The 11465-nt window shown below is 41.5% G+C and overlaps 1 pseudogene; it reads left to right on the forward strand.

Moving 5' to 3' along the window:
- LOC101566113 overlaps positions 1 to 3776 on the forward strand; it is a 12922-nt pseudogene extending 9146 nt beyond the window's left edge.
- The last annotated feature ends 7689 nt before the right edge of the window (positions 3777 to 11465 follow it).

An 11465-nucleotide genomic window follows, 5' to 3' on the forward strand; every position in this document is an offset into this window, starting at 1 on the left:
TCTCCTACTTTAAAGGAAGCCAGGTCATTGTTCTATCAGCCCTTCCTCATACAGTGTCCAAATGAAAGTGTTCAACAGGGCCGGCCAGATAGCTCAGCAGATTAAAGCACCTGCTTAGGCAGACTCATAGACCAGAGTTTGACCTCTGGCATGCCCTGCTGCCCCCCCCCCCACCAGGGTGTGCTGAGCCAGTGACAGAGACTAGCCATAGTGGCACATGCCTGTAATCCCAGCATTTGGGAGGCTGAAAACAGGAGGATCACTACAAGTCTGATCTGTGTAGTGAGACCCTGTACTAAATACATATAAATAAATAAAGCATTCAGCAAGTGTTTGAAGAAAAAACAAATGCATAGAGGACACAAATTTATATTTGCTGTTGTTTGTTCTTATGGTTTTATTAGTGTGTATATGTGTGTTCTTAAACTCACATCCTGATTTTTGCAAACACAGAGAAAGTTACAAATACCATCAAAAACCCACCTAGGGTGCTTTAAAATTTTCTGATGATTTCAAAACAGCAAACAAGATGCTAATGTAATTCTGGGTATGAAATTATCTAAAGCTCTCTGTAGATCCTGATATGCAGCTAAAGCTAAGAACCACTGGCCTGTGCCTGGTACTCTAAGATTTCCTGAGGCAACACCAAGAGCAAGACTCCATTTTATAAGATCCACAATATTTAAATAACATCAGTGTTAATTACCTATCAACTAACTATACCACAGCTTCTGACAGACGGCTCCATTCAGCAATACATTCCTAGAAAAGAAAACTCTGAGTTTAAATATGTATATCCTTTTTTATAAATTCTGTTTGCTTGAAGAAAAGCTAAGCTTTGTGTATTCTTCTTAAGTGTCTTTGTGCTGTGCGGCAGACACTGTCTCAGCCTCTCAAGGGCCGATTTCACTGCTGCTCGGCTGGCTCATTGAACACTGGTCCATGGACCCCACTTCTTCTCTCCAGGGCTTAGCCTGGAGCTTGCTGCGGATCACCAAAGGGAGAGACAAGTTTGTGCCCGTAGAAGTTCTGTGAGGCTGGACCCGGGCAGTGCCTAATCCATGAGACCTCAAGCGCAAGGAGTTTTACCAATCTGTTTTCTTTTTGTTTGTTTCATTTAGTTTGGGTTTTTTTTTTTTCTGAACTGTTATCAAGGCTTCAGTAATAAGGAAAAAATATTAAATAAAATCCAAATGGCTGAATGTACAGTACTTTGCTAAAAGGAAGTTGTCATGTATAATCAATGTGAGAGGCATAAGTGAACATTTACTATCTCACTTCACTCTAACCCCAAATGTTAGTACATCAGGCTATGAACTTGGGGGCAGAAAATGGGTTTATTAAGGCTCCCAAGTGATTCAACCTCACAGGATTGGAACGGATTTAGGAACATGGTACTTTAGGTCTGGCTTACACTTGCTAAGGTACTATTTCTTTTTTGCTTCCCATATTAAAAAGAAAGTAACTTGAAACTATTGGAAAATACAGTGCAAATTATTTTTATCATTATTGCTATACATCATATTGTATAAAATAGATTATTTGCTTCTAGTGTTAGTTATCTATTGCTGAGTAACAAGGTACCACCAACTTAGAAACTTAGAAAAATACACGTTTGTTATCTCACAGTTTCTGCAAGTCAGGAGTTAGGAAGAAATCAGTAGGTCCTCTTCAGTGGGTCTTGCAGGGCTATAATCAAAGTGTCAGCTGAGGCTAAGGTTTTCTCTGAAAGTTCTGTAGCAAAGGATCCACTTCCAAACCCAATAGGTCAGCAGAATTCATTTACTTGCAGCAAGTTTGAGGGCCCTGGTTTGCGGACCCTCGGCACATAGATGCTCGTCCAGGGTTCTTGCCATGTGAACAGCCAATGTGCTGCTTACTTCTTCAAATCCAGGTAGGAGCAGAGGGTGTCTGTGACAATCCTGCTAGCAAGACAGAGCCCTTCTGAGGGCTCCACCTACAGCTCTGACTTGACAGTGAAAAAGCACTCCTTAGAAACTGTGCTTTGAAGCTTGGATTTGTCTATTTGCTTAGTGGTAATTGATCCCACGAAAGGTCACCCCACCTAGCTGAATCCTTACCCCCTGTTTAAATTTTGTTTTCAGACAGGGCCTCTATAAGTCACTGAGTTGCCCAGACAGCATTCAAACTCAGTCACCTGCCTCAGCCTTCAGGGGTGCTGAAGTTTGAATGTTAATTTTTTTTTTCTGAGCCAGCAACTATTATGTTAATATTATCCTTTAGTTACTGTGGACTAATCAGGTTCACAAGTTCCCAAGTGACAGGATTTTAGGGCTTTAGGAAGATCAAAAACCCTTTCACAGAGGTTTTTCTGGGGTTTAACACCAAGAATTTCTCTAGGCAGCCCTATATTTATTACATTACAAAACAAAGGAGTAAAATACTGAAGAAAATGCAGGTCTCTGGGCAGGACTTGGGAATCCTTTCAAGGGCTTCTCCAAGTAACACATTATGTCAATTTAGGAGAGCTGTGTTATCTCCAGGAAGGCCTCTCCATCCAGGCGTGAGATGCCTGCAGCTGCAGTCTTTATCCAGTTCACTGGGGTTGGAGCCAGTATCCTAGCCAGGGCTTTGTCTTGTCCTTTAAGGCAGGCAGGCTTCCCCCTTCTCTTACAGGCTGCCTTCTCCAGACAAGGACCTAAGTCTTGAGCAGACTCACAAGTCAACATAAAAAGCCAATTGGTTAAAATAAATTCTGCTCAGAGCCACTTTGTAGAGGTCTCCACCAAGCTACATGCCTGGCAGGGGCAGTGAGGTGCAACTCTCCCTCAGCTACACAATGCCACGGGGTAAACAACTGTCACTCTACCCAGCTGTACTGCTAAGCTATGTTCCACAGGTTAGGTGCACAGAACATATTTTCAACTTAAACTTACGATAGGTTTATTGGTGTGCAACCCCACTGTGGGTATCTTCATAATAGAATCACAGAAGTGATTTCCGTGATCTTTGTATATTTTATTGGTCAAAAAAATGTCTTGGCTCTCCGCTGAGCGTCACCACGGCCTCCTGTTTCAACAGTGCTTGACCGGAGCCTGGCCCTCGCCCGCACCGCTACTGCAGCTCAGGCTAGCCCAGCCTCGCCTGCCGCGGTGAGGACCGCCTCGCCCTCACAAGTGCGCCAGAACTACCACCAGGACCCCGAGGCCGCCATCAACCACCAGATCAACCTGGAGCTCTACGCCTCCTACGTCTACCTGTCCATGTCTTACTACTTTGACCGCGATGATGTGGCTTTGAAGAACTTCGCCAAATACTTTCTTCACCAATCCCATGAGGAGAGAGAACATGCTGAGAAGCTGATGAAGCTGCAGAACCAGCACCGGATCTTCCTTCAGGATATCAAGAAACCAGACCTTGACGACTGGGAGAATGGGCTGGATGCGATGGAGTGCGCGCTGCACTTGGAGAAGAGTGTGAATCAGTCCCTCCTGGAGCTGCAGGAGCTGGTCACTGATAAGAACGCCCCCCACCTGTGTGACTTCATCGAGATGCACTACCTGGATGAGCAGGTGAAGGCCATCAAAGAGCTGGGTCACCATGTGATCAATCTGCACAAGATGGGAGTCCCCAGTCCAGCATGGAGGAGTACCTCTTTGACAAGCATACCCTGGGGGACAGTGACAATGAGAGCTAACGTCACCAAGACAACACATGCATGTTGGGGCTACCTTAACGTTTTCTATAAACTGTACCAGAACATCTACTTAAGTTCTTTAATTCCTTCAAATAAAGAAATTTGGTACCTGGCAAAAAAAAAAAAAAAAGTCTTGACTTCTACCATATACAAAGGAGAGATAGCACAAGAACATGAACATCAATACAGCACGATCAGAAGGAGGCTTGGTGAGTCTTCTTCAAGTTTTCCTAACACCATAGCAGGAGTTGGGCTGATATGAGATGGCGACTGAGCTCCATGTGTCCAAGATAAAACTGGGTCTGAATGGTGCTTCTTAGGCCAAGGCTAAAAATATTTCTGTGACTTATGAAAATCAAGATCTAACTGAAGAATGTAGAGCTCCCTTACTGCTCTGCTAAGAAGGATAAGAATATAAATTAGGACTTATATGTATATGCCTAACTATTCTTGCACTGTCACAATCCAGATGAAATATTTTGTTTGTTTTGCAAGTGCTGAGTGAAAGTATTGACATAGCATGTATGATGGCTGATTAATCCAAATGACTGCCTGATGGGATAAAGTTGTGACAGGAGGTCAAGATCCTAAGGGATTTCAAGTGTATTAAGACTGTACTAGGGTTCTAGGAAGGAGTTGACTACAGTCAAGCTTAGGATTTGTTAGTAGGAAGCTTGTCTTTGTGTCTGCTGCTTTCTTCCTTGCATGGCTCTGTGTGTGTGTGTGTGTGTGTGTGTGTGTGTGTACTTATGATAAAGTTATGCATGATAACCTCATTATTAAGTTGAAAATACTTTTACTACATTTTATCTGTTGAGTGGACCATCTTAGCAACACAGCAAGCTGAGAGAGACAATTGTGTTTCTGACTGTGTGGCTATCCAGCTGTGCTTCCCACTCTGTTTCCAATCATGTGACTAAGGAGGGGCCATGGTTCACTGCTGTTGCTGCCCAGCACAGGGAGGGAATTACAACATATATCACAAGCTGGAGAAAAGATCAAAGTTCAAAATATGGTATCTGCTTACTTCATATCATGTCCACACCATCACAGTAGAAAACAAAACAAAACAACAATAATGAAAACCTTAAGTGAACCCACTGCCAGCTGGGAACATAAAAACACACACATCCCATTTGATCTCCACAAAGCCCCATTTCTTACAGGAGGAAACTGAACCTCATGAAGATAAACTAGTTTTCAAAAAGCTACAAGCTATCCATGATGAAGCCTAATGACAGATTCATATGTCAGGCAGATTTACGCTCTGTTTAAAGTAGCACACTTTCCACTACTAACGTCATGTTTGTGCTGAGATCTCAACAGAGAAGTGAGACCACACCATCCCAGCTCTAGTGAGACTTCAAAATAAAGATGAGGAGTAGCAAACTACATAAATACATTGATGGAAATTTCTGCTATGCAATCCTGAACTCTGTTCTTCCTTAACAGATGCAGGATTTGGCACCCACTTGCGGGGATAATGTGGCTCTCCCATCCTCAGAGCTACTTAGCAGACACAAGCAGCACCAGCACGGCTCCTCAAGCAGCATGCCTGAATGCAATGCTCAACACAGGCTTCTGAGAAACTTCACTGGCTAATTTTATAGGCAGAAAGTAGAATGGAAATCTTGTTTATTTATTTGATACAGTGTCTCACTTTGCAGCTCAGACTCATAGTGATCCTCCTATCTCATCCTCCCCAGTGCTGGGATTACTGGCATGTGCCAGCACACCCGGTTTGAAAGTAGAATAATAAAGAAAACATTTGTCAACCATTCTGTTAGCTGATTCCCTTAGGGATGTTCACTTACAATTCATTTTTTCTCTATAATACTTTGGAGAATTAGGTGTTTTCTCTCCTTTACCACTGAGGAAATTGAAACCCAGAAAAATGCAGATCTTTTCTAAGAATTTAGCTAGAAAGTTGGCTTACAGCAAGGCGAGTGCAAGAGCAAGGCTTGCGCACACTCCACCACGCTGCACTGTCTCTGCAGCTAAGGGGAAGGAAAGCCTCCCACCTCTCCTTTCTACTTTACTGCAAACAGTGTGATTGCTGACGAGTCACTTGCCTGTATGGAACTTTAGGTAGATAATCTTTTAACCTCCTTTCCCTTGAATTGTAGACTTTCATGATTCTTACTTGCAGAGAGAGAACTAGTTTAAAAGGGCATAGTAGTCAAAGCAATCGACAGGGCTGGCCAAAGAGCTCAGCAGATTAAAGCACCTGTAAGAGCAGAGGCTGGAGGTTCAATCCCTGGGCCTGCTGTGCCAGCCCCACCCTCAGGACGCACTGAGATGGCAACTGAGACTGGGCGTGGTGGCGCTTGCCTGTAATCCCAGCTCTTGGGAGGCTGTGAACAGGTGGCTCACTACAAGTCAAATCTAGTAATCACATCCGGAATACCCCATAGACTCTTCCCTAAAATTAAAAAAAAAAAAAAAGAGTAGTCAAACCAAGAAGAATTTCTCTTGTTTTCTTCTTTTATCCATAAAAAAATGAAAATCGTCTATATTGGTTTCCAGAAATTTAAAGCATCTCACTTAATAGTGCACTCAGATTCAGAAGTACAATACATGAAAATCTGATTTTATTTTTACTTGCACTTGATTCTTTTCCCAGTGGACTTCTCCTTCCACATACAACACATGCAGCTCTTTGTAGAGGCTTATTTGACAAGGTAGAGGAATGGAATATTTAAATTAGAAAATCTAAAACCTTAAAGCACTTACACTTTAATTAGGTAGATTATAAAATACCTAAGTACATGAATATTTCAAGTGGAAATACATCGATTTCAAAATTTTTACAGAGCTGGGCATAGTGGCACACATCAATAATCTCAGCAAATTGGGAGGCTCAGGTAGAAAGATTGCTGTGAGTTTCAGGCAAACATGGACTATGTAGTAAGACCCTGTCTCAAAAAAATATAGATAGATAGATAGATAGATAGATAGATAGATAGATAGATAGATAGATAGATGAAATATCAAGAATCTGAAAAGTTTGTAAAGGAAAGATTGGTTTGAGTCGAATTTTGAAGCAAGAAAGAATATGGTTAAGCAGAGAAGACATCATTTATCTTGGAGATGGTTAGACCAAGGCCCCAACAAATATGTATGAAAATGATACTGTTCTAATGGCTCATCAGAAGATAATCTAATAAAAGGATCCACTGTAGTGTTACAGAAAGGACCAAGGAAACCAGTGAGAACCCATTCCCACATCCAACTTTATTTTTTTTCATAATTTTATTGATAAACAGATAGCAATGAGACAGTTTCAAATCAAATCGGTAGTACAGTTTCAATAACTAACACACTGCATATATTCTTCTTAGTGGTTAATTGTTGTACAACATGCTGACTTGAGATCCTATTTACAAATACCATTAGAACAAATCATTCTATTCATTCAGAGAATGTAACTATATATCTATCCTAACCACTTTGAATACACAGATACAAAATGGACATTCATCTATATACCCCTTTTATTCTAAGTTACGTTATTTGAATATTATAGGTGTGTAAACTCAGCAAAATATTCTAAAAAAGTACAGAAGCCCATAATAGCATTGGGTCTTCTGTTTAACTGGCAATGTCAGAAATTATTGACCTGAGTCCCCCACAGCTCAACATAACAGCATGGCTTTATTTCCTATATTTCATCTTCATACTTTTCTACTGGATGGTTAAGACCAAGGTAAAGCAGGACCTGTGCAATGAGAGTTGTAGCTTTTGGGTCTGAGGTCAGTGAAATGCCCTCAGGATTTATCCTGAGATCCTGTACCCTCAGATTGTAGAACCTTTGTCAGTGCAGCCATGTGGATGAGTCACGGCCATTGCTTGGCCAATGTGCTCTCTGTGAAAGCCTGAGAGAGTGTTTTCTCTCCATGTGACTCTCCTTAGGCACACTCTACATCATCAATAACTTTCCTCTTTGGCCCCATAATCTCCTTGATCAGAAAATTTGGGACACTGCCGAGGTACATGACGTTACAGTACAAGTTCTCATACCCACATCTAACTTTAGTAGGTGAAAAAAAATGTATAGTGTCACAGAGGCCCAATGAGAGCTGAGCCTTATAGGGAATCCTGAACATGAGAGAAATGATTGACACAAACCTCAAAATACCAAAGAAAAAGGCATGCTGGTTAGCTCAGTTGTTTAAAGCACCACTTGGGCAAACACAGTCAGATGCAGAGGACCATGGATCGATCCCCAGCTCCATAAGCTGCACAAGCCCTGCCCCTAAGGCAGCCTGAATTAACCAAAAAAAAAAAAATCCTTCTCCAAAACACCAAAGAAGAGAGTGAGACCTCTCTGTCCTTCTATCCTTCGATCTGCCAGCACCTCCCACTGGCCAATCACCCCCAGAAAGCTAGCCCCAGTGCAACAATCTCCTGTGGAATGGGGCGGGGAGTGCACTGTGCAGAACCCATCTAGAAGTGGGGCAGGGGGGAAGCCAGCACAGGTCATGGCTGTGTCCTTTCTTTCCATGCTACAGTCAGGAGACTCAGCGAACATCCATCAAAAAGGAATGCAAGTTTTCCCAACCTGACAAACTATAGGAAAGTCTCAAAAGGGATCCTACCAAGTAGAAAATAGAAAAGCAACACTACTTGGGGTTCCAACTACTAGCAATTATCACCCAACTTCAAATCACGGCCCCTTTCAAATTTCTAATAAATCAGCATCAGTATAATTCAACTGTCGCTGCTCTAATTCAGAGACTCCTCAGTACCAACAGATGAAGACTTACTTGGTTTCTGACCAACCTTTAGCCACACTCCCCTGAGCCCTCTTCTGAAGGAGCCAGGACTTTGGTTGATTGAGCTCAGTTTCAGCAAAGACTCCTGCTAAAGTCAGAATAGTGAGAACGGCCCCATCCTCATCAAGTTCTTCTTAGTAAGGTTCTACCTACTGAGCCCTGGCTCCGCTTGTTGGCTATTAAGCTCCTATCTTGGGCATGTTCCATTTGACTCCATTCCACACTGAAATCTCTCTCTCTCTCTCTCTCTCTCTCTCTCTCCCCACCCTCCTACCAACTCTGTGAAAATGTGTCTTGCCACATCTAACAACCACTCAGTAAATTTTTTCTTCCCCTACACAGAAGCTAAGGCAAGCTCAAACAAGTCATCAGGAAGCGCAGCCTCCCACTGCAGGAGTGCCAGGCGATGGCACCTGACCCTGATCCCTGGCAGCCAAGGCACAGGCCCTCAGCCTGGGCTCAGCTCAGAACATTTACAATGATAGTGAAGCCCAGAAGGGCTATCTCACACTCATGGGCATCCGAGGGAAAGTGCTATGAAGACAACAAAGACTGGCCAGTGTGGTGAGGTGCATACTCTAGGCACAGTGACCCCAGACTGCCCCAGAAGCACTATTACCAATGTTGCCCATATATCCTGGTCTCCATCCCAATTCTCCAGGTTTCCTATGGATTCCATAAACTGTACCATCCAAATTGTTTACTCCTAGTTAATGTAGACAGCATCTGTGTCTATTATTTTCAACCTAGAAACCTAACTAGTAGGCTTTACCATTACCTAGTTTCAATTTTATTTTTGTTAAAATTAATATTACTCTTATTGCTATTTTGTTAGTACATTTTTGTAGGACATGCATTTTATAATCATCTTGGAGAACTTCTGTTTTTCTTGAGACAAGGTCTCACTATGTAGCCCAGGCTGGCCTCGAACTCACAGCAATCCTCCTGCCCCAGCCTCCCAAGTGCTGGGATTATAAGACTGCACCACCACATCTAGCTTTGTTTCTCTTTTTCTTAGTCCGCTTCCCTCCCCGCTCATTCCTCTTGCTCTCACTCTCTTTCTCCCTTTTCATTCTTCTTGATTATTGTTCATCTTAGTTCATGTTTATGGCATACAGTGTCCACATTTATTGGGGTTACTAGGATCCTCTACATAGCATGTCTTCACTCTATCTCTCCATCCCCTCACTTTAGTCCCTGGACCCCTTCTCATCTGCAAAAGAACCACCCTTGGTCTCCCCTTATTCTTCCTTTATTTTTCTCTTAGTCCTTTCTCCTACTTTCCCTTATTCAAATGAGATATCCAGATGGCATTCAAGCTTGTGTGTCTGATTTAGTCCAATAATTTTCTTTAAAAATATATAACAGGAAGATATATTAGTTCCCTAGGGTTGCTGCAACAAATTACCATAAATCATTGCTTAAAACAAAGATTATTCACCGAAAGTTCTGGAAACCAAAAGTCTAAAACCAGGGAGTTGGCCAGCTTGACTGCTTCTTTTTTTCATTTTTTATTTTCATTTATTTATGTATTTATTTTATGTATTTGGTATAGGGTCTCACTTGCAGCTCAAACTCTTAGTGATCCATCTGCTTTCAGCCTCCCCAGCACTGGGATTACAGGCGTGCACCACCACACCAGTTCTCATTGACCTGCTCAGCATGCCCAGGGACAGGGCCATCACAGCCTGTGGAGCCGGAGATCAAAACCTCTGTCCCTGTGTTTGCCTAAACAGGCACTTAGTCCACTGAGCTACCCCAGCTTGGCTGTTTCTGAAGGCTCCAGAAACAATCTATTCTATGGTCCTCTCCTAGCTTCTCTCTCTCTAGTGTTTACAAAAATCCTTGGCATCCCAAGGCTTCTAGAAGAATCATTCTGATCTCTGCTTCTAATTTCACATGGAAATCACCCTGTGTGACCATTCAAATTTCTCTTCTTGCCAAGAGATGGAGGCAGAGGACAGGAAGTGGATGACAAAAGAATTAAGATGTGTTATGTACATGTACCAACTTCCCGTGAGGAATATGATCCTTATGATCAAATAAAATTTGCTTTTCTTGTAAAGATGAGCAGGGCCTACTTTAGTACAGCATGGTGACCTCACCTTAAAGTACTGTAGCTGAAAATATTCTCTTTATATATTCACAAAGCTTTTATTTTTGAGTAAATTTAAACTTACTCTAATATAGTTGAAACAGTACAGAAATGAAAAATATTAGTGATCTATATACAATAAAAAGTGAAGATAAATTAACCACCTCCATGGACATTTCCAGCTAAATAGTCATACCAGTACATACTCATCTTTTTTGTTATATGCACAAAACATGATTCCATCCAAAAATATCAGAGACATGAACCATATTCTCACATTTCAAAGCTATTGTGGAATGTTTTATCAAAAACATCCTATATGAAAGTAAACCCCTGACTTCATTTCATGATTTTTATCATACCAGAAGCAGGTTCATTTTAATTTTTAAAAAGAAGATATTAATATCATAACACCTTGGCTTGTCAATAATTAAGGCATTTTGTAGAAATAGTACCTTAGAGTGTACAAAAAAATCTTAATAATGATTATTTACTATGATGTCTTATGCTTTGAAAGTCTCTTCAACATAGGAAAATAACTTCACAAAGCTTATGTGAATTTTATATTCAAAAAACAATGATTGGTACCTGTCATTCCTTGTAATAAGCCCTGTCTTGTTTTTTCACATAGGGTGAATTATATTCTAATGAAGAACTGCATTAAGACCCAGTAATTCCTCAACAATATCAGTAAAAAACCTTAAGTCCAAGATGCAATAAAGGCCAACAATCTTCAGGGGCACTTTCACCTCACTGAAGTGGAAATTGCTCCTTTTGAAAACTTTTCCACTTCAATGTGAAGTGTATTGTTGGGGTTTCATTATGTGGATTTGTAAAAGAAGAAGATGGTTTTGATGTCTTCCACAGTTGAGAGTTGGAAATGACATCATCCAGAGATACTTGGAATAGCCACGCATTCTTTAGCAGATGAAGTCTC

The sequence above is a fragment of the Octodon degus genome, unplaced genomic scaffold, assembly GCF_000260255.1.
Source record: "Octodon degus isolate 3935 unplaced genomic scaffold, OctDeg1.0 scaffold00023, whole genome shotgun sequence".
NCBI lineage: Eukaryota > Metazoa > Chordata > Mammalia > Rodentia > Octodontidae > Octodon > Octodon degus.